The sequence below is a fragment of the Phyllobates terribilis genome, unplaced genomic scaffold (genome assembly GCF_046119375.1).
Source record: "Phyllobates terribilis strain yellow unplaced genomic scaffold, ASM4611937v1 Scaffold_665__1_contigs__length_859303, whole genome shotgun sequence".
NCBI classification, from domain to species: domain Eukaryota; kingdom Metazoa; phylum Chordata; class Amphibia; order Anura; family Dendrobatidae; genus Phyllobates; species Phyllobates terribilis.
Window position 1 is genome coordinate 52,501 of NW_027363425.1, and position 6,114 is coordinate 58,614.

General features: G+C 46.3%; 1 pseudogene; it reads left to right on the forward strand.

Annotated features, from left to right (window-relative positions):
- Nucleotides 1-5,798, forward strand: part of LOC141235433 (uncharacterized) — a 35,556-nt pseudogene extending 29,758 nt beyond the window's left edge.
- The last annotated feature ends 316 nt before the right edge of the window (nucleotides 5,799-6,114 follow it).

A 6,114-nucleotide genomic window follows, 5' to 3' on the forward strand; every position in this document is an offset into this window, starting at 1 on the left:
TAAACCTGCACCTAACTTCAACTCGATGTCTCTGAACTTCTGTTTGCAAGTTTTGTGTACACTCGCTACTTCATTGTAAGTACCTTGTGTGTATCTGGTTCTGCTTGTTCACCACACCTGCGGTTTTGCTCTGCCCTGCTTGTACATCGCACCTGTGGTTTTGCTCTGCTCAGCTTGTTCACCGCACCTGCGGTTTCGCTCTGCTCAGCTCGTTCACCTCACCTGCGGGTTTTGCTCTGCTCGGCTTGTTTACCGCACCTGCAGGTTTTGCTCTGCTCTGTTTGTCTACCGCACCTGCGGGTTTTGCTCTGCTCTGCTTGTCTACCGCATCTGCGGGTTTTGCTCTGCTTGTCTACCGCACCTGCGGGTTTTGCTCTGCTCTGCTTGTCTACTGCATCTGCGGGTTTTGCTCTGCTCTGCTTGTTTGCTGCATCTGCGGGTTTTGCTCTGCTCTGCTTGTCTACCGCATCTGCGGGTTTTGCTCTGCTCTGCTTGTCTACCGCATCTGCGGGTTTTGCTCTGCTCTGCTTGTCTACTGCATCTGTGGGATTTGCTCTGTTCTGCTTGTCTACCGCACCTGCGGGTTTTGCTCTGCTTGTCTACCGCACCTGCGGGCTTTGCTCTGCTCTGCTTGTCTACCGCGCCTGCGGGTTTTGCTCTGCTCTGCTTGTCTACTTCGCCTGCGGGTTTTGCTCTGCTCTGCTTGTCTACTGCATCTGCGGGTTTTGCTCTGCTCTGCTTGTCTACCGCATCTGCGGGTTTTGCTCTGCTCTGCTTGTCTATCGCATCTGCGGGTTTTGCTTTGCTCTGCTTGTCTACCGCACATGCGGGTTTTACTCTGCTCTGCTTGTCTACCTCGCCTGCGGGTTTTGCTCTGCTCTGCTTGTCTACCTCGCCTGCGGGTTTTGCTCTGCTTGTCTACTGCGCCTGCAGGTTTTGCTCTGCTCTGCTTGTCTACCGTACCTGCGGGTTTTGCTCTGCTCTGCTTGTCTACCGCACCTGCGGGTTTTGCTTTGCTCTGCTTGTCTACCTTGCCTGCGGGTTTTGCTCTGCTCTGCTTGTCTACCTTGCCTGCGGGTTTTGCTCTGCTCTGCTTGTCTACTGCGCCTGCGGGTTTTGCTCTGCTCTGCTTGTCTACCGCATCTGCGAGTTTTGCTCTTCTCTGCTTGTCTACTGCATCTGTGGGATTTGCTCTGCTCTGCTTGTCTACCGCGCTTGCGGGTTTTGCTCTGCTCTGCTTGTCTATCGTGCCTGCGGGTTTTGTTCTGCTCTGCTTGTCTACCACATCTGCGGGTTTTGCTCTGCTCAGATTGTCTACCACACCTGCAGGTTTTGCTCTGCTCTGCTTGTCTACCGCACCAGCGGGTTTTGCTCTGCTTGTCTACCGCATCTGCGGGTTTTGCTCTGCTCTGCTTGTCTACCGCACCTGCGGCTCCGTTCCTGTGTCCCAGTCTGTACTGGTCCCTATTCTGCCCGGATTCCTACCTGCCAGTACCCGCCTGTCTGCATGCCAGCCGTGCCAGCCAGTGCCCACCTGTCTGCATGCCAGCCATGCCTGCCAGTGTCCACCTGTCTGCATACCAGCTGTGCCTGCCAATACCCACCTGTCTGCATACCAGCCGTGCCTGCCAGTACCCACTTGTCTGTATGCCAGTCTAACCTGCCTGTTCCTGCATTCCCCGGTGTGGGCAAACAGCTGTGACCGGGGTCTGACCTGGAGTAGCACCTGGTCCCTCTGCTCAGTTCCTCCCTGGTTCACGGAGTCGACTGAGCCGCCGTGTGACCTTGGTCGGACCAAGTTGATACTTAGTTACGCCCCTCCAGGCACTCCTCGGTTCATGGTTCAGTGGGATCGCTAATCACGCTCACGCCAGTCAGTCCGGGCGTGTGCGTAACAATTAACACATGTGGAATTATATACTTAACAAAAAAGTGTGAAACATATGTCTTATATTCTTGGTTCTTCAAAGTAGCCACCTTTTGCTTTGATGACTGCTTTGCACACTCTTGGCATTCTCTTGATGAGCTGCAAGAGGTAGTCACTGGAAATGGTTTTCACTTCACAGGTGTGCCCTGTCAGGTTTAATAAGTGGGATTTCTTGCCTTATAAATGGGGTTGGGACCATCAGTTGTGTTGTGCAGAAGTCAGGTGGATACACAGCTGATAGTCCTACTGAATAGACTGTTAGCTGCTTTTTTCTTGCCATAATACAAATTCTAAGTAAAGAAAAACGAGTGGCCATCATTACTTTAAGAAATGAAGGTCATTCAGTCCGAAAAATTGGGCAAACTTTGAAAGTGTCCCCAAGTGCGGTTGCAAAAACCATCAAGTGCTACAAAGAAACTGGCTCACATGAGGACCGCCCCAGGAAAGGAAGACCAAGAGTCACCTCTGCTTCTGAGGATAAGTTTATCCGAATCACCAGCCTCAGAAATCGCAGGTTAACAGCAGCTCAGATTAGAGACCAGGTCAATGCCAGACAAGAGTTCTAGCAGCAGACACATCTCTACAACAACTGTTAAGAGGAGACTTTGTGCAGCAGGCCTTCATGGTAAAATAGCTACTAGGACACCACTGCTACAAGGCAACAAGCAGAAAAAACTTCTTTGGGTTAAAGAACACAAGGAATGGACATTAGACCAGTGGAAATCTGAGATCTTTGGTTCCAACCACCATGTCTTTTTGCGACGCAGAAAAGGTGAACGGATGGACTCTATATGCCTGGTTCCCACCGTGAAGCATGGAGGAGGAGGAGGTGTGATGGTGTGGGGGTGCTTTGCTGATGACACTGTTGGGGATTTATTGAAAATTGAAGGCATACTGAACCAGCTTGGCTACCACACCATCTTGCAGCGGCATGCTATTCCATCCGGACAATGACCCCAACAGGACAATGACCCCAAACACACCTCCTGGCTGTGTAAGGGCTATTTGACCAAGAAGGAGAGTGATGGGGTGCTACGCCAGATGACCTGGCCTCCACAGTCACCAGACCTGAACCCAATCGAGATGGTTTGGGGTGAGCTGGACCGCACAGTGAAGGCAAAAGGGCCAACAAGTGCTAAGCGTCTCTGGGAACTCCATCAAGATTGCAGGAAGACCATTTCCGGTGACTACCACCATGGTACTTCGAGCCAATGCCAGCAGGCTCAGTCACAAATTGCATCTCCGTGGCAGAGAGGGTACCATAATAACACAAAAAATCATTAAAGCAATGCAACGATACCAAACCATAGCAAATGATCCTTGATTCAACAATCAACATGTATAATGTAAAAGGAATGTTCTCACCCAAGGCATTGTGGATATGAACATGTTTCAGGTATCTCCTCTTGGTATGCTGGATGAGCCCAGACCGAGCAAAATGCCAGTTTTTCTCCCAAAAATACTGTCCTTGTTATCCTGGCATGTAGCTTAATAGACTCAGTCTCACATCCAATCTTGTAATCTGTTGAACGTTGCCGAGCCTTAGGCCATTGGTAAGCTTCTAGTTGGCAAAGCAACTCATCGCCATCCCAGGATCATATTGCGGGGGAGATAATGGATTGACAGATGGGCCACTCTTTCTCTCTGTCAAACCTGTAATTAGGATTCACCCTCTTAATGTATCTTCAGTACTATTTCTGTCTCCTTCTAAGATTTCCTATTATGTCCTTAGGCGTGCTGTGGATATGATTATGGTGGCTGGAGTTCGACTACTCCTGGATGTAACTTTACCTTTGTGACAAGTCAGTCTCATTTGTATATGGTGCGGAAATATTGACACTCCATTTTTAATTGTGTGGACACTTTTCTATACTAATTGCATGATAGGAAGCTTGCTGCGAGAGTGAAATGTCACTGGTGGTACATCAAGGGGGTAAAACCTGATGCCAGGTTCCCTTTAGGAACTGTCAATTTGCTGTCTAATCTCTGCCACCCCTGACTTGTGCCAATGTCACCAGATTATAAGTGTCATTCACTTTACCCGTCATTGTGTTAATGTTATGGCATGTAGTTGTCCTCCTTATTACTGGTACTTTCACTGACGAGGGTCTTCACTGTGAGCTCCAGCAAATACATTTAGAAATCCCTTTTTTATTCACATCTAATCCATCTTTCATCCTGATAGGAAATCCTTGTGAGAATAACGGTTTATCACGAAGTTGTAAAAAAGAAGATCTCATGAAGCACTCTAAAGGAGAAAACCTCATCACCCTTCCTGCACCTCCTGGACTTCACAGCACTTCACCTTCTTATAATCCTCCTGATCATGAGGAATCATCTCCTGAGCAATCTCGCATTATTACCAAAAGTCCAGGTGACACAGTGGATACAAGACTTCAGTGTGACAAGCAGCTTGCTAAAAGCTCAGCTCAGACACAAAGAAAACACAAAGGAGAAAAGCCATACTCCTGTTCAGAATGTGGGAAATGCTTTACAACTAAATCAAAATGTGTTATGCATGGGAGAATTCACACAGGAGAAAAGACATTTTCATGTTCGGAATGTGAGAAGTCCTTCAAAGATAAAAGGAGTCTTATTACACATCAGAGAATTCACACAGGAGAGAAGCCATATTCTTGCTCACACTGTGAGAAATGCTTTACAGATAAAGCAAATCTTGTGAAACATGAGAGTAATCACACAGGACAGAAGCCATATTCATGTTCAGAATGTGGGAAATCTTTTAAATATAAATCAAGTTTTGATAAACATTATAGAATTCACACTGGAGAGAAGCCTTATTCATGTTCACTGTGTGGGAAATGTTTTACACAAAAATCACATTTTGTTTTACACAAGAAAATTCGCACAGGAGAATATTCATATCCAGAATGTGGGAAGTCCTTCACAGATAAAGGGTATCTTATTGTACATCAGAGAATTCATACAGGAGAGATACCGTATTCATGTTCAGAATGTGGGAAATGTTTTGAAAGGAAATCATATCTTGATGCACACAAAAGAACTCACACAGGGGAGAAACCGTATTTATGTTTAGAATGTGGAAGGTGCTTTGCAGAAAAATGTAATCTTGTTAAACATCAGAAAGTTCACACAGGAGAAAAGCCGTGTTCATGTTCAGAATGTGGGAAGTCCTTCAGAGATAAAGGGAATCTTATTACACATCAGAAAATTCACACAGGAGAGAAGCCATATTCATGTTCAGAATGTGGGAAATGTTTTAGAAATAAATCACATCTTGTTACACATCATAGAGTTCACACCGGGGAGAAACCATATTCATGTTAACTCTGTGGGAAAGGCTTTACAGAAAAATTAGATCTTATGAAACACGAGAAAAGTCACACAGCAGAGAAGCCGTATTCATGTCCAGAATGTGGGAAGTTGTTCACAGATAAAGGGCATCTTAGTATACATCAGAGAATTCATATAGAAGAGAAACCGTATTCATGTCCAGAATGTGGGAAATCTGTTAAACAAAGAACAAAGTTTACAATGCATGAGAAAATTCACACTGGAGAGAAGCCGTATTCATGTTCACTGTGTGGGAAATGTTTTACACAAAAATCACATTTAGTTTCACATGAGAAAATTCACATGGGAGAAAAAACATTTTCTTGTTCAATATGAAGAAAGTCCTTCATTGAGAAAAGGGGTCTTATTCGACATCAGGAGAGACTCCATATTCATGTTCAGAATGTGTGAAATCTCTTATAAATAAAACAAGTCTTATTACACATGAGAGAATTCACAGGAGAGAAGCCGTATTCATGTTCACGATCTAGGAAATCTTTTATAAATACCGTATTTCTCAGATTAGAAGACGCAGTTTTTTCCTCAAAATTTGGGGGGGGGGAGGTGATCTTATAATACAAAGGTATTATACCTGGGGGGCGGTGTCAGATCAGGGTCACAGATACAGGAGGTTGGCGGCGGCAAGAGCGGGGCGATGCTGTGGGCCCCGTCCTCAGAAGGGTCGCTGATTCAAGGCGGTGGTGGTGGTGGCGGGAGTGGGGCGATGCTGCGGCCCTATCCTCAAAAGTCGGTGGTGAGTGGAGGTTCCCTATCCCGTAGCCATAGCCCTGCGGTGTGCTTCGGCAAAATGGCCTCCGGAGCATGCGCAGATTGAGATCTCGGGAGATGTGAATAAAAACAAAAACTTTTAT